Here is a 21,026-nt window from a genome sequence, read left to right as displayed (position 1 = left end):
CGAAGTATAAATACATTTGAAAATTTTGTTAAACGACGAATATAATAAATCAATAAATTTTGATCATACTATTTACAAAGGATCGATGTATTATAATAATAAATGAAATTTAATATATCCATGTATCGAAGATACGTATCTGGATATATCCAGTTGTAAAGTTTATCCGCGAAGTTCAGTAGTAAAGGAGTCTCTATATACGACGTAGCATATACGATACAGTTTCCTGTTGTACTCTTCTAGTAGCTCTCAACACGGTAGCTACTTTCTCGCTAGGTCCAGGCACAAAGATCTTTGTGGGAACGCAAAGAGAAAAGGATCAACGAACAACCCTTCTCCTCGTAAACAACCCCGATCGAGTACCGGAATCTGACTCGTTCGATCTATACGAGCTCGAGGTTCGATGGCGCTCGAGCGAATCGAGAGCACGTTTGGCTCCTGCCCTCGAATATCCTGAATCGTGTTAGGAACGATCGTGACTCGAGCCATAGCACGTACGACAAGACGAACTTTGACGCTCTAGACGTACGCTTCCTCTATTATCTTACAATTTGATCGCTTTATTTTCTATCAGAAAATTTTCTTAATCATTTCTCTATCATTTTAAGGAAGACAAATTGATGATAAATTACGAAGACAAATTTTTAAGAGTTAGAAAGAAACAGAGAGAGAGAGAGAGAGAGAGAGAGAGAGAGAGAGAGAGAGAGAAAGATAATAGATAGGTAATAATGATATGAAAGAAGATAAAGTACGTATTTCTCATTGAATCAAAATTTACTAAAACTTAGATAATATTATCTCTAAGAGTTCTTAACGAGATACGAATTAACATAACTATTTGATGATTGTAATTTAAAGGTAATAAAGCATTTAACGATGCGACCTATTTCGAATCAATTTATTTCCCAAATCGATTCTGGATTTCCTCAGTACCAATAGGCACGAGAAGTATCCATAAGTCATTCTCTCTCTCCCTATCTCTCTCTATCTCTCTCTATCTATCTATCTATCTATCTATCTCTCTCTCTCTCTCTTTCTATCTTTCTTCCCACTAGATAACGAGTAGCGACTTTAAGGTCTTTACGGTGTCATACGGGTTTAATGCCTCGCGCACGGTCGCGAGACGTGAGCACAGATAGCGAAGGCGCTATTTAATTAACGATAATAGCTCGACCTAACAAGAACTCCGCGTTCCTTTTCTTTTCATTGTCTCTTCGTGATGCCGCTCAACGTGCGGCACTCGTAGAACGCTCTCCTATCCGCCGTTCTTACGTTTCTCCATTCTCTTCTTCTCTCTTTTTCGAACAACAGTACTCGAAGCTCGGATCCTCTTAATCCCCATCTTATCTCGATATCCTGGCTATCCGTGACTAAGAGTCGACCGATACCAAAAGTCACCTTGGTAAAGGGCGACTTTCGAAAAGTTTTAAATAGCGTCAAAATATTCGGAAGAATCTTTTATCGTTAAAGATTTTACAATTGTTGATAAACAGATGTGTTATCTCGAGCAAATCTTTATTATCATTTTTCTCTTCTTTTTCTTTTCTTTTTTCTTTTTTCTTTTTTTTTTTCTTCCTTCTTTCCTTTTTTTTTTTTTTATGCGAAACCGTATACAAACAAATCATAAATGAGATCGGGGAAGTCTCGATCGTAGAAATTGTAGGATGATAACAATGTCCTTGACGAAGTACTCAGAGAGAAATCTTCAGAGATTTTTACGTTTAAAAGATATCTATATATATACGTAGTAATGTTTGGTTGTTGCGACTGCATCATGCTCTTTGTCGCCTCGTACCGATGCCAACCGCAATGAGACATAAATTGCAATTAGCACCGGCCTATCTTCCAACGCGGCGTACCCTTTCCTGTATACATACGTTCACTCCCTTCATTCTCGTAACCGCACCTTATCGAGACGTGACCCGTTATCTTCGTTCGTTCGCCAACGTATACTTGCCCTTCGTCAAGACGATCTATATCTGTGAACGATATTTTAACTGGACTTTTCTCTGAACGGATCTCGAATCGTTAAAATCAATATCTCTTTCGATCTTTGGAAACTCTACATATATTTGATTTTATCTTGATAAATATAAAACATAGAATATAGAAATAGTTAATAAGTAAAATGTATGATAATGATTGATATGATTTTTTCGTGTGAAAAAAAGTAAAATCTAAATTTTTCCAATCAACAATCATTTGAGAAATTGTTTGAAAAATATGGATTAATTTTAATGGATTCGTTATAAAAAAATTTATTAATAAGTATAACGAGATAAGATAAAATGTTCTTACATATGCGAAGGAAAAAATCAATGCTCTTGGAAAAATAGCTTAATATAATTTTTTTTCTCTCGCTTTTTTTTCTTCTTGTTCCTTTTTTTTTTTTTTTTTTTTTCTTTTTTATTTCTAGAAAGGATAAAAATAATTACGAAGAAAATAGAATCGACTTGCAAGCAGTAATGCGGTAGTGTATGTAAACGTGCTACATAGTACTACAGCTACCCTCTCCCTTTAGAGTTACCTTTCGCTTGGCGCGCGCGAGTCGACTCACTGCGCTGACTTGTACCGCCTTCGCTTTTCGCAACCGTTCTAAATCGTGATTTCCTAAAGGTGTAAAGAACCCGGACGACAAGAGTAAATCTCGACGTGGCTCGAACTAACGCTTTAGGCTTCGTTTGCACCGAAATGACGCAACACCAACTCGATCTAATCGTTCTTCATATCTCTCTCTCTCTCTCTCTCTCTCTCTCTCTCTCTCTCTCTCTTCTTTTATTTTGTTTTTTTTCTTTTTTATTTCTATCGCATCCTTTTGTGATTATTTTTTAATTTTCTTGGATAACAATGTAGTCAAATTTTTAAAGTTGAAATCTAACAGTTCGTCGCATTCAATTTGATCGTATTGAGTATTTCAAAGAATTTACAGTATAACTTTAATTAGATATTGTATATGATTAAAAATTGTTAAAAATCAGTGACAATTTTATTAGAAAATTTTTGAAAATAATTCGTGTATATTAAATTAATTAGATAATAAGATATTTTTAAGAGAGAGAGAGAGAAGAAAAAAAGTAATTAATGAGTAAAAAAATCGTTCCCTTTAATACGTATTTGTGAATTAGGTAGTATTACTTGGACAGGCTCATTTGAAGGCAAGCAAATCACCTCATAAGTAATTCACATAAACATTATAGATGATATAGAAGGCATTAAGACACTTTGGCATATATAATATGGTAATACATCGTATAGAAAACGACTTGCTTCGGTATCGTTCGTTGGATGATATGCGCTTGATCTCTTAAGAAATCGCGAGTGGAATGTATAATTCTCTTTGACCGGCTTGTTCAATCCAATGGACGGTAAGATTAAAGAGCGTAGGTGCAAAACACAAGGATATTTGCCAATGCAAAAGGGATAAACACGTTCTCTCGCGATCGACTTAATCCGTTCGACCTGATTTCTCGAAGGATCGTGGGCGTCTTGCGCACGCGCTCTCCTTGTTCTTACGTTGCCATTGACGCGATTCTAAATGAATTACCCTCTATCTTTTTTCTTGTTTTTTTTTTCTTTTCGGTATTTTTTTTCTTTTTTGGTTTTTTTTTTTTTTTTTTTTCTTTCTTTCACGTCAACCGATCTGACGTGTCTAACTAACGAAGGAAAGATAAGAGGAAAGAAAAAGGAAAAAGAGAAAGAAAAGGAAAAGAAAAAAAATGAAGGAAACAAAAAGGAACATAGGTACTTGAAAATCTTTCAAGCTACTTACTTTTCTTTAAAGTCTGTTTAGTAATTCGGTGAGAGTGGTGATTGACGAAATAGCGGAGGAGGAAGAAGGAAAGGAAAATAGAAAGATAAAACTAGACGGCGCCTTTTAATTTTATCGATAAATAAAGAACCGAGGTGACGATATAAATCCGATCGACTAGTCGTTATTAAATTCGCGGGGAATTGAATTTCTCTGTTAGTCCTCGTCCTTCTCTTTACGACGAAAAGATGCTCCTCGATTCTACGTTAAAGTTCCTTTTCGTACAACCCCGTCGTCGTTCCTTTCTTTCTTTTTTTTTTTTTTCTTTTTCTTTTTTTTGTTTGTTTTTCTTTTTTCTTTTTTTTTTTTTTTATGTTTCTGTCTTATTTTTTCTCCTCTTACCTGAAAACTTTAACGCTTTCTCTCGCATCTCACTCGACTTCTTTCTCGAGGAGAAAACTTTACTTTATAAAATAATTATACGCACGCGGATCTTTTTCAACTATGAACAATATTTCGAAAGGAGAAAAATTTATTAAATTCAATTGTATTCCTCATCGTTATTGTATATTGATTAATTCGCAAATATTTTTGCTTTTCTTTTTTGTCCTTTTCTTGTTGTTGTTTTTTTTTCTTAATTAAAAAGAAAAAAAACAAAAAAACAAAAAAAAAAACAAAAAAAACAAACAAAAAAAAAAGAAGAAGTAATCTCTTCGTTCGTCGTAGAAGAACGTCGAACGTTTAACAAAACAAGCCGTAAAGTGAAATACATACATTAATCACGCTTAGGTCGTATTCTTATGCGAAGCTCGTCATAATATAAGCAAGTAGAAGTCTCGAGGCGAGGCAATGTGAGGCGAGGCGAGGAAAGGTAAAGCGAGTCGAAGCAAGGCGATTCCTCGATTGGTCGAAGAGGAAACGCACGCGTACGACTTGCGAAGAGTATTCTCGGTGCAGCTGCTTCGTGCACGAGGTTGCGCCGTACACGGAGCATATTTATGAATTAGCATACAATGCGAGTGTTTATTAGAGATTCCTCGAAGGTTCCCACCTCGACGATCGTCACCTTCGCGTGCTTTCGCCGAAACCACCGATGCCTCTCTTCTCTTTCATAAGCTTTTTCTTTTTTTTTCTTTTTTTTTTTTTTTCTTTTTTTTTTTCCTTTACATCAAGTTAACATTAAAATCTGAATCCTTCTCGAAAAAATAATATATAAAAATATTATTCTCATAAAAATAATCCTGATCATAGATATCCATTAATAATATTTATAAAAGTTTCTTAAATTATTCTAAACGACCGGTTTTTTTGACGAAAGTAACGACGTAAGATAAGACGAAAAAAATAAAAAGAAATAAAAAAAAATAAAAAAAAAAGAGAAAAAAGAAAAAAGAAAAAAAAATATTTTATATTACGTTCCGAGTGAAGTGATATTAAGTTTTGACAAAAATATACGACATTTTACGACGTGTATCATCCCACTCGTGAATTTCTTCGAAACCGTAGTTAACTAGAAACGAGAGAACGAGCGGTAAGGTCTTAGATGGGGGCATCGCGTGAAGTACTCGAAGAGCCTGAGTCAAAGAAGAAAAGGTGGCTTCCTCGGAAGCGGCAAGTCGCAAGAAGGAACCGTACGGTATTCCAAGACGAGATATCCCGAAGAAAAGGGGACCCATTGGGGCCGGCTAGTCGTCTCTTCGACGCCCCTTATGGTATAGGAAGGCTCATTCGCATGCGAGTTCGTCGTCGGCGGTCTTACTTGGAAGAAGTACGCAACGTACGGGCTGTATGAACAACCGGTATACCAGTAGGTTTCTCTGTACGAATAGAGAAACCGCCATAGAAATTCTATAGATCTAAGTAGTAGACGAGAAGCCGATCAGTTTTAAAGAGTAAACAAACGTACCGATAGCCTACTCGGACCTAAGCGACCTTTCTCCTTATAACTATACAACGATTAGACTTTCTTCGTGGTTATGGTCCACGCCTCTTTCTCACGACATTAAGGTCATCCCCGGGAAGGCAAAAGAACGACCTCTCGATGGTGAGACGTTGATAGATAGCACGTCAACGACGACGTTTCTCCGCAAATAGTGTTAGCCGATTGGTTAGCCGTTTTACAGTCTCTTGACTCTTCTCCGATCGAAAACTTTTCTCGTGGAGAAAAGCTTTTCTCTCTCTCTCTCTCTCTCTCACTCTCCTTTTATCTCTTTTAAATCGTTCCTGAGAATCGTTCGACATTAACCAACGACACACGTTCCGATCAAGTATAATTATTTTTACGAAAGACAAAGCACGACACTTTTCTCAATATCTCCTATTCTAGTATAATTTTTGCCATTCATTAATATTCCATGATGCGATTCTTAGTACGTCGAGAGTTGTACGTCCGTAAAGTAGAAAATGAACATTGTGAGTTCACGATCGGTCTAGCGGTCATGTGAACCGCACTGGTTTAACGGCTGTTAGGTACCTTGTTCATCCTTTGAAATGATACACGATCAAACAACATATTACGTTAGACGAGAAATACTCAGCACGATATTTGACGTATATACGCTTCGTTTTATGAATCGTAAATGCGCCGACTTGGTTTAAGTGTTAGCTCGTAAGTACTGTTCGCGAAGGATGTTACACCAATGATACAGCCTCGTATTTAACGATCTTTTTATTATTAATAGCTTCTATTTCCATTCTACAATCGGTCACAGAGACAAGAAAGAAAAAGAAAAGGCTTCGTGCATCCTTCGATTAGATATTTTATAATTAAGTAGGTAGAGGTATAGTTATGACGGTAATCACGTGCCCGTAGGCGGACAATCGCAGGACGTCGAGGACGAGGTGGTCGTCGCGTTGCGTTGTAGAAAAGGTGGGTGTGTAACGGCTGTTCTAAATGCCAGCTATGCTAAACGAACGAAATCACGTAGGAGATCTTTTTTTTCTTCTTTTTCTTTTTTTTTTTTCTCTTTTTTTCTCTTTTCCTTTTTCTTTTTACAGCATCGAGAACGACAGCCTCGTAAACGGTTTTAAGGTCATCCATGTAATTATGTCGCTTACGATCTCAAACCACCCTATCATTAGTTAAAATTAAAGGTTAGCGTTTAGAAAATCTCATTAACGAAAGCATTCCGTCATACGATGAAACCAATCATACGATGTCCAACGATAGATAGTATATTTACCTTTTTGTTATCTCGTACAAGAACTCAAATCATTTAAATGTATGAGATATTCAAGTTCCAGTTTTGTTATTTTTTTTTTTTCAGAAAGATATACATTCATTATATAAATAATAATATATTCCATGAAGAACAGTTAAGCTAAGCGCGCTCTCTCCTTTCGCTCGTTTAAAACCTTTCAGACTGTTTTATAGCTAATATTTCCGCGATTTAAATAGTTTAAACTTTCCGTCGTATCGTTAAAAGCAATTATAGAAAATTTCATTTGAATTCGAAAGAAAATTTTAATAATTATTGAGAAATTATAAGAACGCGGATTAAAGCTTTTCCATTCATAATTATTGTCAGACTTTTTCTTTTTTTTTTTTTTCTCTTAAATATCTTAGAAAGTACGATGAGAGAGAGAGAGAGAGAGAGAGAGAGAGAGAGAGCGAGAAAGAGAAATATGTACCTTTATAATACAACGATTGATGATTTTCTTTAAAAAAAAAAAAAAACATTTAAATTTTGTTAATTGATTACGACGACTGATCGATAATCAAGCAGAACATTTTGACATTGTTATAATTATTACCATCGTTCTCTATTCGATTATTTTAAAAGAGCTCGTATATAAGAGCGTGAAAATTCGTATTCGTATCACGCGCGTATTTCGGTAGTGTAAAAGGTATTTGTCGATTTGCGTGGTGAGAACTCTGGAAAGATGTTCCGAGAAGTCGCCAATATTGATACTGCTCTCGGAGAACACGCGGTTGGGGCTCGTGTCCTCTCACAGTCCCGAAGGATCTTACGACGCGCGAGCAAAACGAAAAGGGACAGAATGACGCGACGTCGACAATAAGAAGTAAAGAGGAAGAAAGAGAAAAACGAAAAGAGAGAAAGAGAGAAAGAAACATAGCCTCTCTTCTTCTCGTTGTACGAGTTAGCCCGAAGAAGAATCGTAGAAGCTTCGTTAAAGTGCAGAATAAACAGAAGAGAATGAGGGGTGAATTCTTGAAGGACATTGCAAGAGGACACGCGACGATGTATAATCCCTTTGGAACTGAGTGTGCATGCCACTGTAAATTTTTTCTTTCTCTCTCTCTCTCTCTCTCTTTCTGACTGTCTGTCTGTCTCTCTGTCTGTTTCTTTCTCTCTCTCTCTCTCTCTCTCTCTCTCTTTCTCTCTCTCTCTCTTGTTCCTTTGAGAATGCAAGATCAATCTACCGATGACACAACGAGCTACGTCAATTTGCACTTTAACCTTTGAATCTCAGTTGGAAGTAGATATATCTCAGTGGACTGGTACTTACTTCAAGTAGGATGGAACTCGATAATTAAACGAACGAGAGTACCTTTTTTCTTTGTAAAAAAAAAATTAAAAACACCTATTAGAAAATGACTATTCCCTTAAATTTGTTAAACGAACGAAGTATCTACTATATTATAATTATTTGCACTTACTTACGTACACATATAAAATTTATATTAGATTACTATTAGTCTTCTTTTTTTTTTTTTATCCTGTTAGAGCCAAATTCCAATCTCGTTTTTTGGCGTCATCGATGGATTACCCTGGACTTATCCGTATTCCTTTTCAAAAGCTTCGCGCTATAATCGTATTACACTTATCCTCTTACGTTTACGATATCGTGACACCTTTAAAACTCCTTGGCCCACCATCTTGCTACGAGCAGCATTCTTAACTTTGAAATATTTACTTATGTTATTTGTTTTTTTATTTTTTTTTTTTTTTTATTTTTTTTCATCCGCAATCGAACGCACACATTCTTCAAAAACGTTCGAAAACGTCAACAGGACTCAGGCTCGTTTTGTATATTTTATGACATATATAATAAGTTTAATTTTTGGTTTTTAATTCTTCTAAGAGAATATTAATTTTCATTTGGGCAATATCTATTGTAAATAAAATTATTCGATTGTAAAAATTGCCTTATTATTTCGGTTATTTAATCTTTATGGGGACGAAAATTCATACCGATTCGAAAAGCGATTCCAATGAAATTCAAGAGTTATTGGCCGATCGGAATTTTATAGCAAGACTTTGAGCTCGTAAAATCGGTCCCCGGCTCGGCAAGATTAGCGCAGAAAGTTCGCGAAGCACGTAGAGCGGAGGGCCGAGCGTTCAGAAATTTCTCTTCGCGTCGTTGCCCATTATCGTATCGGGTATCGACCGCACGCCGCAATTTCTGCCCACCGGGTCACGTCCAGCCGCGAAATCGGTATGCGGAAGAGAAAATATCGATGATTATCGCGATGCGGACGTTCGTCGTCTGTGCCCCGATGCGAAACTAAGCCTTACACATACATATAGTGGTGTTTACAGGGAGTAGCCGTCCTGTACTTCTTCCTTTTTCTTTTTTTTTCTTGTTTTTATCTTTTATCGTCGAACGATCGAGTACGAGATCGATCGAGATCGATCGACGCAATATCGTCGTTACTACGACGTCTGACTTATACTCGTTACGGACTACTTTCTCTAGAAATTTTCTTAAAATCGTTATACACGATCGCCGCACTTACTCCGCCCCCTCCCAACACCCACCGGCATCGTCACCACCCCCACCCAACTCCAACTTCTTCCGTAAGAAAAAAATTCCTTCAACGTTTTCGTTTACATTTTACCGTCACACGATCGTTATCGAGAAGAGCGTAAGTTTATGCACCGAGAAATCTTTCAACGAACGTTAAAAGCGCGTGACATTCGGTAAGCAACTGCCGTGGAACGTTCAAAGTGTTGGCTGATTCTCTTTGCGGATATCAGTTCGAGCTATAAAGTCGTCTCAATTACGGGAGGCCTGACAGGAGTACGATGCGGGACGAAACGTTGAAAGGTTTGTCGAGGCTGGACAAACCGTGCCTGTTGAGAGATGGTAGAGAAAGGAATGAGAGAGAAAGAGAGAGAGAATGAGAGAGAGAGAATGAGAGAGAGAATGAGAGAGAAAGAGAGAAAGAGAGAGAGAGAGAACGGAGGAGGAGTGTAGAGTAGTTTGAAACGCAGAAAGAGAAAGGAGATGGGAAGAGAGGGGTGAGTTTGCCGAGTAAAGAAAAGAAAAAAGAAACTGGACAAACGGTGCACAAGAGAGAGAGAGAGAGAGAAACGATAAGCGAAAAGAGGGATGAGAGAGAGAAAAGATGAGAGAGAGAGGGAGAGAGAGAGAGAGAGAAACGATAAGCGAAAAGAGGGATGAGAGAGAGAAAAGATGAGAGAGAGAGAGAGAGAGAGAGAGAGAGAGAGGAGGTCGCCGACCTGGTACGGAAATAGGATCGAAACCTTAGGTAAACGCAACTTTTCCTCCGGTCCCTCGGTTCGGCTTGTTCGGCGCATTTGGAAATTCGCCAAAGAAATCCAGGAACGCCATGGCGATTTCCCTTACTTGCGGTTCGTGCTCGGCGTTTCTCGATCCATTAGCGCGCATCGATGCAACATCGAGACTCTTTCCTGCTAATTGGACGAATTCGAAGAATAATAATAAGCGATATGTATCGCGAGAATATATTTTCCTCCTTGACTATATTTATCTTTTAACGTTGCTTGTTTTTTTGCCATCAGAATTATCTTGATCGATCGTCGTTCGTAATCGAATAAGAAAAGCGCATCTTAACCAATATATCTCGGTGTTTCATAAATCGAAACGTCATTTGACGAAGATAGAAAAAAAAGAAAAGAAAAAGAAAAAGAAAAAGAAAAAGAAAAAAAAAAGAAAGAAAGATTCCAGAAAAAATTTCCCCTACGGTCTTGTTATCTTTTCCATTTCTTTTTTTTTTTTTTTTTTTTTTTTTTTTTTTACTTTTCTTTTGGAGGCAAAATAACGTATTAACCGATATAACAATCGCCGATATAACTTGGGATAGATGCTGATGGCGATGTCGTAGAATTGGATATACCTACGATTAAAATTACGCGTTGAAACACGGCAGCAACTACTTTAACACACTCGAGAGATCAAAGGCAGCATTATTACCTTCTCCTCCAGGTAGAAACATAAAAGGGGTACACCACCATCGAGAAAGGTAGTATTAAGATACATCGTGGAATATATCTGTTTTCGACGTTGAACCAGCGCTTGTACACGAATGTATGTATTTCGTAGAGGGAAGAAATTCACGAGGATTAAACCGAGTCGTTTCTATCCCGGATATCATGACACGTTTCGCCTTGTCCGATCATAAACGAGCGTTAGAGGTTCGTTCATGCAAATGGACGTCTTTCTTTCTCTCTCTCTCTTTCTCTCTTTCTTTCTATCAAGGGAAAAGAGCAAAAGAGAGAGAGAGAGAGAGAGCGAGAGAGAGCGAGAGTGTGAGAGAAAGAGAGAGAGAGAGAGATAAAGAATGATATGTACTCGTGTAGAATCCGAATAGAAAAGTAGAAAGAAAGAGAGACATAACGTATGGACTTCGTTACTGGCGGTAAATGCGGTTTATCTACGATACTAAGGACTCTTCCTGAATAACGCCGAGCAAGAGCGTTCTTCGACTTCTATATTACACGAAGAACTCGAGGAATCCCGGCACGAGGACATGTTGGCGAAGAAGCCGGCCATGGCGGGTCATCGAACGAACGGAGAGACTTTAAACTTCTGTTGTATACACACGGTATAGAGAACCTGGCCTAGCACCGATTCTCTTCCTGGACGATGTAGATTAACCGGAGAGCATCTCTTCTTACAACAGATACCAGTTACGTGATAAGGTACTACCATATAACCTCTGAGGTCACTTTCTTCTGGCTCTTTTAAGGGACTCTACGTATTTCTATACGATTTGCAAAACTACTTGTTCTCTTTCTTACAACGAAATATATTTCTTTCGTTTATCAGATAATTTTAAATAAAAATATTTACATAAAAGAAAGTACATATATACGAAATTTCCAAATAACTAATAGGCTTTCAAGAATACATCGTATTTAATGATTCATTTTATCATTCATAAATAAACGTTAATTAATGTTATTTCAAGAACCTTCTTTAATGTAATTACTGAAAGGAGGAAGAAGAAGAAGAAGAAGAAGCAAAGGAAGAAAGAAAGAAAGAAAGAAAAAAACAAGAAAAAAAAAAATAAAAAAAGACAAAAAACACGGGTACTATCTGGAAAGTGTGCGTCTGCAAAAATGAAAAAATACGAAAGAATTTAATCACGAAGAATTCGAGGCTCGTTAAGGCTAGCAGGAAACCGATCTTCGAGTTCGACGACGACGATGCTCGGCCTATTCGAGTCGTTTCGTTCACGCTTGAAACGATCATGAATTTCGCACGGCCTGGCGCGGATACTTTAATGGAGTCGTTAGTTAAGTTTAACTGCCGCACTCGGCGCCAGCCACGCTTTGGATTCGATAAGAGCAAGCAAGACAACGACGATCTAATGTCCTAAAAGCAACGACCGGACGTTTTCACGCCGACCGAGCACTTTTTACGGCTCTAAAAAATGTAACAAGTACGAGCGAAGCATTGGGAAGGAGAGATCGAAAGTGTAACTCTTGTGCTCGCCTAAACGGTCGATCTTTTCCACTGGAGAACATAACTCGAGGTAAGTATCGTTTCGTGATTTGAAAGTAAACTCGATCTTTGAAAAAAAAAGAAAAAAAAAAAAAGAAAGAAAGAAAAAGAACAAAAAATTTCAAATCGATCATCGACACTACGAATTAAATAAAGAGTCAACAATATAATCTACGACGTTTTAAAATCACGATAATCACTAAAACCAAAGACGTTTGGTTTCACTTTAAAGAGAGAGAGAGAGAGAGAGAGAGAGAGAGAGAGAGAGAGAGAGAGAGAGAGAGAGAGAGAGAGAAAGAGAGAGAGAGAGAGAGAGAGAGAGAGATTAAAATATCGAGGTTCATCGATCGGTATTCAATGCGTGATCCTCTCGATTTCGCCTAGTCTAAGTCCGCATTCCACGATGTTACTCTTACGGCTAATCAATCGGTGCAGAAGATTGTAGGTATTTATCACGAGTAACGTAATGACGCGTCAGCGTCACTTTAGAAATTATGATGGCGACGTCGTCGACGTTATGACCTTTTGCGCCTTTTATGAAGGAGAGAGACCTAATGGGAAGCCGCTAATGGAGGACCGGGCGGCGACCTTTTGAAAACAATCGATCGCCATACCGATCCTGGTCTCTCCCTCTCTCCCATTCTCTTTCTCTCTCTCTCTCTCTCTCTCTCTCTCTCTCTCTCTCTCTCTCTCTCCCTCTTTGGTACACAGGAACGTGCCTTCCGAGTGAAAGTCCCCGTAGCATTGGTAGCATTCCGTCGTTTCTTCACCGATATATACAACACGGCGTGCCAAGCTAAAGTGGGTCAGTTGCAGACATTGCACCACCTTCCTTGCAGTCTATCCAGCTCCGTTTCGTAGTCTCCCTTTCGTAGTTCTAGGTCCTGTTGTTTGCCAGCTTTTCGATCATGTATCGTATTTTAACTGATCCGTCGTTACAATGAAAACGTAAGATCGAATATTTTAGATTTGATTCTTAACGAAAAGTTATAATCACGATGTAAAAAGAAATTAATTTCAATTTGTTAATGGGAATTCGTTTACTTTGAAATATTACCGATTTTTAATCGATGCACGTTCACATTTTTCAAATACACAAAAGATCGGTCGGAACTATCGTTTGAAATATTGAAACGATCGATGGACTCTCTACGAGCCACGAGAACAAGCCAAGAAAAAAAAGCTCTTTGACGAGGTTGCTTTGAGAGAAAATTTTTTTTATGTAATTTCGTAGAAAGGTAAAAAGGTAAGAGGAGGAGGAGGAGGAGGAAGTTGCCGAGCGAAGAGTTACCACGGACAGGTAGGCACCTATATCGACGGAATTGTTCCGATGCAATCTCCTTTGTAGGGAGTAACTAACGATGGCCCTTTGATATAGATGAGGTAAATGCAAAAACGTACTGGGTCCATTATAAAGCGCAATGTAAAATTATCGAATCGTTTGCGTTTCCCGACTATTCCTAACAATTCTACATCGTTCCTATCTATTCAACAAATTCGTACAAATTTATAGGGTCAAGTAGGATGCTGGTGCTGTTGCTGCTACAAAAAAAAAAAAAAAAAAAAAGAAAATCGTCCAGGTCCTTTTTCTCTTTTTTTTTTTTTTTTTTTACAATGGAATCATCCCGACTCTGAAGAAGAAGAAAAAAAAGAAAAAAAAAAGAAAAAGAAAGAAGAAAGAAAGAAAATTATATACGAGTGTCATGTTGATCGCGGAAAGTCATGAATTTTGTTCAACCAAGCGATAAAGTACCTAAGTTAAACTCTAAATCCAAAGTTACGAGTGAGAAAAGAAAGAGAGGTAAACCGAGAACGGCTCGATATTCTCGAAGGAAAATTATACGAGCGTATTCGTTGTGAGGGAATGAGAAGAGACGGGTCCAATCTCTCTCTCTCTCTCTCTCTCTCTCTCTCTCTCTCTCTGTGTGTGTGTGTGTGTATCTCTTTCTTTCCTTCTTACTTCGCTTATAGTCGTTGTACATGTCGCGGCGCAACTTAGAAAGTGCTTGTGCTATCTCGAAGTCCTTGAAGTAACTGTAATAGCATCACACCTATCGTTGGAAAAATAAGAGACGGAAATAAATCGAAGTGGATTTCAAGAGCTCGACAGGTACCCTTCGTTAATGTTCGACGCGTAGGAAGAAGAAACGCCTTGAATTCATTATCTACATGGCGCATAGACGAATTTAAATATTACAATGGAAGAACGAGGAAGAAGAAGAAGAAGAAGAGGAGGAGGAGAAGGAGGAGGAGGAGGAGGAGGAGGAGGAGGAGGAGGAGGAGGAGGAGGAGGAGTAGGAGGAAGGAAAAGAAATATTAGTTATTAATAGATACGATATCTCGTTTGTACGATTAGTTAACCATTTGTTTTATTTTGTTTTATATACGGAAGTATTAATCGAGTTTATATCATTAAAATGGTAATTGTAAATTATTTACATATAATATCTACATATATGTATATATATGTATATAATTTTTAATTTCATTTTCGAATTTCCATATTCCGCAAATCTTCGAGAAATCGCTGTCTAACGACAAAACCATAGTAAATTAAACTGAAATATCGTACTTTATTATACGTTCAACATTATTAAAATAAAAATTTGATTTTTAAATATATATAATCTCGATGAATATATCGAGACTCCGATATGGAGGATACTTAAAAGACTGACTAACGGTCCAGTCTGGTCTTCTATATTGCGACAAGAAAATATTGTTAATTAATTCATGCCATGTCTCGCAGCGAAATCGATATGAATAAGATTAGAGTTAAGTTCTATCATACCGAGAGGAAAGATAGTGAAGGCTTTAAATTTACGAGTGTCAGGTGTACGATTATAACGTTCACTTATCTGTTCTTCGAGAAGCGTTTATTTGCCGATTTCAAATATTCTATTCGATTGACCTAAACGAATGAAATAGGTATCAAGAAAATATCAAAAAAAAAAAAGAAAAAATAAAAAAATAAAAAAAAATAATAATAAATAAATAAATAAAAAAAAGAAGAAGAGTAACAAAAAAAAAAATAAGTAGAAATAATAAAAAGCAACAACAAAAATACAAGAGAGAGACAGAAAGAGAGAGAGAGAGAGAGAGAGAGAGAGAGAGAGAGAGAGAGAGAAAGCAAAATTAGTAAAGTCGTCAGTCACTGAGAGAAGGGTCAGAGAAACGTTTCTCAATTTTATTCTCGGCGTATATTAGCATCTTAAGAGCAGATTTCTACTCTCGTCGCTAAGCGTCATAACTACGCTTGATTTTATTCATAGAGAATTATCTTAAAGCGTAGAGACCTAGTGGCAGTTTATCGACCACCGCGAGGCGAACCAACAAGCTTTGCTCGCTCGTATTCACGAAGATAACCGTAAATAGGAACCGGTTGTTGTTTACCAGAATGCGCTATTCTTCGTGGCTCGCTCTCGCGCCTTTACGATTCACGTTCGTTCACTAGCCTCCTCTAGAAGATTCCAAGATATTTTCAGATCTATGAGAAGAATCGAGGTCTCGAGATCTATTCGTTTGAAACGTCGATCGTCGCGAAATCGTCTGTAAAATATTTCGAGCCGGTGAGCGCGTACGAAAGGAAAGGCATAGTGAAAGGTTCCTGATAAAATCCTGTTTGAAAAGAATTAAATCGACATATACGTTTTAGAAGCGATTTTCTATTCTGTGATTCCAACTCGATTTCCAAATCGTTCCTATGTCATTCGCCCGCAAACCGACGAGTTTATTTCGTAAGCCAACCGGTATTGGCAATCAGAAGACTTAAGTTAATTGCAAGGTGCCAGTGAGCTTTGAATAATTTTTTCTTCTGTTTTATATATATATATATATATATATATATATATATATATATAAAATGATCTGATAATCATGCGTATAACTGAACAAATCTAAAACAAGATGCATGAGAAATAAACGGTTCAATGATTATCGAAACAATTTAGCTATAATTAAAAAATATGTAGTAGGTAACAGTTAAGTAGATATTAAAAGAAGAGATGAAAAAAATATCCTAACACTAAATTAACATTACAAGCTCGATCAAGAAAGATCATTGATATTAATCGTATGGTTATCGGCTTACTCGTTTTCATTTTTTGAGATTTTGACGGGAACACAGTAAAATCTTATGTACGACTTTAAACATTGGTTCCCGTCGTTGTAACACGCAACGTGAGATATCGAGCGACGAGGATCAATGAATCAATGGACTTGACAGAGACGCATTAATCAAAGTTAATTATTTAACTTGTGCGAAATAAATACGATTTAATATGATAAAATTTTATTATAACAGTTTGAATCTAAATGTTTAACTTTCAAAATCATCAGACTTTTTCTTTTTATACTTTTATTTTATCATTCCGAAATGTACTCCATTCATTGGATCACTTCTCTTTAATTCTACAAGATAATAATCCTCATTGAAAAGATACAAAACAAAAGGAACAAAAAAAAAAAAAAAAGAAAAATAAATAAATAAATAAAAAAAAAAAAAAAAGAATAAAAGAAAAATAAAAAATAAAAAACCTAAGACGAGAGAAGTTTTCCAACGTTACTTTTTGAAGAGATTTAACGTAGGAAGGAAGATCGCTCGTTGGGAGTAATAACGAAGGCTCCAGGGCAAGATCTCTTGGAGGAATAGGCCGAGGCCGAGGACGAGGACGAGGACGGCCAAGACGACGATATCTTGGTAAAGCGTAAATTCGAACAAAACGCCGTTGGTGGTACTAGTTTCACTGGATAGGAGCTACTTTATATTAACTACGAAGTCCGCTATCTCGGTAGCGCGATTTTGATTTACGGCTAATTGCTTCCTATTTTTTTCAGACTTCCTAACGTGTTTTGCATTTCATAGGATACGAGTCGACGTGGACGATAGTACGTACCGACCGTTCAATTTGCAAAGTAAGAAGATTGAAGACAACCTGCTTCGGTGCATGAGAAATGAAAAGGGAAAAGGGCAGGGGGGAAGAAGGGAGAAAAGGAAGAAAAGGGGACATTCCAAATGGGATAATCCAAAAAGTTGAAAAAAATACGTCGCCCGAATGTTCATTTTCATTTTTTTTTTCTTTTTCTTTTCTTTTTTTTTTCTTATTTTCTTATTTACTTATTTTCATATGCCGAAAAAATAAAGGCTTCCCTATTGAAATTATAATAAAATTATGAAAGCCAATGATTTTCTCTTACGAGAAGACTGAATGAAAAGAAAATGATAGATACGATGTCTACTATAATTTATATGTAGGTAAACGATACTGGTGTAACTAACAAGTTGTAAGTAAGGCGACGAACGAGTTTACCCAAGGGGAAAAAGGAATGAAACTCAATGATTTTCCAAAACCCTCGTGTTCTAAGAACGAACGAACGAATGAACGAACGAACATGATTAGTTTAGTTCGTTATTACGAAAGTCTAGGGATACTAATAAGGATAGATTTCGTGTGAAATAATTATTCGAATTTATGTAATCCACTTCCGAGGACTTATTATGTCGCAACGTATTCCTGTTGAAGCTGATGCAACGACTTATTATGGATCGCGATTAATCACGTGCACCGTGCAAGTTAATCGGGTTAAACGGTAACATACGTCCGTCTATGCTTACGAAATCTTTCGATAATCCTGACGCAAGGACTTCAAAAAGATTCTCGTTCTGTCGTTAGAGAAAATAATTTGTTTATTTCAATGACACGTCGTAATATCCAAATGATCTCGATCGATAATCAATTCAAATCAATTTCCTTATGTCATCTTTAATTTGTTATTTTATTTTATTATTATTTATTCCTCTGCTTTTTTTCTTGTTTTTCTTTTCTTTTTATTTTTGTTTTTTTCTTTTTTTTTTTTTATTTATTTATTTTTCTCTCTTTCTTTCTTTCCCGATAGCGTTTCTTCCGAGTTTTATTAGAAGAAGTTAAAATGGCGAAAGAAGAAAAAGAAGAAGAAGAAAAAAAAAGAAAAATATAAGAAGAAGAAGAAGAAGAAGAAGAAGAAGAAGAAGAAGAAGAAGAAGAAGAAGAAGAAGAGGAAAAAGAAGAAAAAGAAGAGTAATAAAACATGAAGATAAAATACTTAGTCATTACCGTCCTATTGTTATCTTCTTATGGCGAGAAGTGGACAATGAAGAGAAAAATAAGAAAGGATAAAGATACACCCGTTGGTTTGCATGTCGCGACAAAGTCCTGCAGGATCCCTTTGTCAAGACGTTGCTCTCGCGTCCATGTGGGTGCCATATGTTGTCGTTTATAGCCCTTTAAGTCGGTTGAAGGGTAATAACGATAAAGGATCGGACGTATCCGACGGTTCTTAGTCCTTCTGCTCTCCGTTTCCTTTCATTTATTTTCAAACGAAATGATGTAGAATGTCCGTTACGAGAGAACGCTAGAGAATAAGAAAAGAAAACGAGAGAGTGTGTGAGAGAGAGAGAGAGAGAGAAGAAAATGAGTGAGGAAGAGAACTGTGAGAAAAAATATAAAACTTGGCCCAGTCGACACCGGTCTTCCCCCGCAGCATGAAATTTTATATGACTATTTTCGAAATATTTCATTAAATTAAAAAATTAAAACGAGAAACTAAACGAACTATTTAGATATTTTCAATTTTTTTATATCGATCTCGGTTAAAGAAGATTTATTTGTTTTTAAACAAATATAATCCGAACTTTTGCATTATTTTATCGAAAGTTTTTCCCATAGATAGATATGGAAAGTTATAAAATTAATTCCTCCAATAGTTCTCGCAGTCGCTTCGAGTTTCAATCGGATAATCGAAAAATAACGGAAACGAATAAAGGAATAAAAAGTAGCGAACAAATAGAACGAGAGTGAGAGAGAGAGAGAGAGAGAGAAAGAGAGAGAGAGAGAGAGAGAGAGATAAAGAGAGGAGAAAAAGAAATAAGCGTATAATGTACGTTCGGCGTTCTTCGTAGCGACGATTTATCGACGTCGTAGTTGTTATCTCGTCTGGTTGAATTTGAACTCTGACCTCTGGCCACGAACGGTCAGCACGAAATCGTGAAACGCCTTCCGTAAGCGAAGCGAATCTCGCTTGGTCCACCAACGTCATCTCTCATTCTCTACTCTTTCTCTCTTTCTATCGTACAACTTCCTTTTCTATTTTCCGAATCACGAGCTTTTAAAACAATATCGTGCGTGTGCACACAGCTCCATTTCGAATCGAAAACTAAAAGCAAGTTTGTAAAGACTCATAGAGATAAATAATCTAGCTCGACCATGAAACATCCGTTTCTCTTGGCTTCCTCAAACGCAAATCCTTCTAAGTTGGAATGCGTTAACGGGAGATATTTTTTTTATATGGATAGATAACGTAAGTTATATCCTGACGCATATAAAAAGAAAAAAAAGGAAAAAGAAAAAAAAGAAAAAAAGAAAAAAGAAGAAAAAAAGAAAAAAGAAAAAATCAACTCGTTCCATAATTCAAAATCGTGACCAAATCTTAATACCATTCCAAGCGTATTCTCTTTTTTAAATGGATGATATTTAAATCCTAAAATTTTGATAAATGAACGACGGATTGGATTAAAAAAAAAAAAAGAAAAAAAAAAACAAAAACAAAAACAAAGACAAAAAAATAAAAATAAAAAAGTAATAAATATTTCTTATATGGCTGAATTATTGGAATAAATTAATTATATAATGAAAACAGATAAGGATGAAAAATGTATCATGAGAAAAGTAATATCGTTGAATTCTATTCGCCTGGAGGATGATCGCCTCGTAATTCTGATTCAGAGGGTAGAAAATACGGGTCGAGAAAGCTACCGGTTTAATGCTCTCTGTTACTGGTGTCTTTAGTTTCTTCGATTCACTCGATTACGTTTTGAAAGAATGCAAAAGTTTATCTTAAGAACCAGGAAGGATCTCGTTCTTCTGAGAAAATCCTTTACTCTACGGGATCTCTCTCTCTCTCTCTCTCTCTCTCTTTCTTTATTCTTATAGATAAAAGCATAAAAGGTGAGAGCAACAAACGCGATACGTTCATTTTCCCTTCGTCGAAATATCGAACGAAAGAATTTCATACGGTGGAAGGGCGAAACCTTAAACGAACCGCGAGAAAGGAACGAACTCTTCGCCTTGCGACATAAATATCGCCATTCTTATCGTCCTCGATGATCTTGGCTATCGAAAGTGGTACGGATATTCGATACGAATAATGAGAATTAATTACCACGACGGAAATGGTACGACGTGGCATTACACGAATCGGGATTTTAAAGTTGATAAAACGTTTACCTATTGGCTTGCAAATAGCGCGAAAAGTATGGTTAACAATTTACGACGACATACTCGTAGGAAACCTTCCCTTCATTTTCTTGACTCATTCGAATCTACGAATAATATATCAATTATAAATAATTCATAAGAAATATTTATGTCGAGTTAAATTTATAAGAAATTATTTATGATAAATAAATTGTTTATTAATGTTTTAAAATAATGAATATATATATATATATATATATATATATAATTTATTATTTGATGATTATATATAATATATATAATCGAATAATAATTATCAAATAACAAAAACGTTATATGTGTATGTTTTATCAAAAAACACGATAGAATAA

At 36.4% G+C, this 21,026-nt stretch overlaps 1 protein-coding gene across 3 annotated transcripts in view; it reads right to left on the bottom strand.

Annotated features, from left to right (window-relative positions):
• MESR6 (misexpression suppressor of ras 6) overlaps nucleotides 1-21,026 on the bottom strand; it is a 450,575-nt gene that overhangs the window by 151,240 nt on the left and 278,309 nt on the right. The window lies entirely within an intron of this gene.

This window comes from Vespa mandarinia, chromosome 2 (assembly GCF_050613455.1).
Source record: "Vespa mandarinia isolate Hongniang chromosome 2, ASM5061345v1, whole genome shotgun sequence".
Taxonomy (NCBI): Eukaryota; Metazoa; Arthropoda; class Insecta; order Hymenoptera; family Vespidae; genus Vespa; species Vespa mandarinia.
The sequence above is the reverse complement of the archived record's forward strand: the minus strand, read 5'-3'. Positions and strand labels throughout refer to the sequence as shown.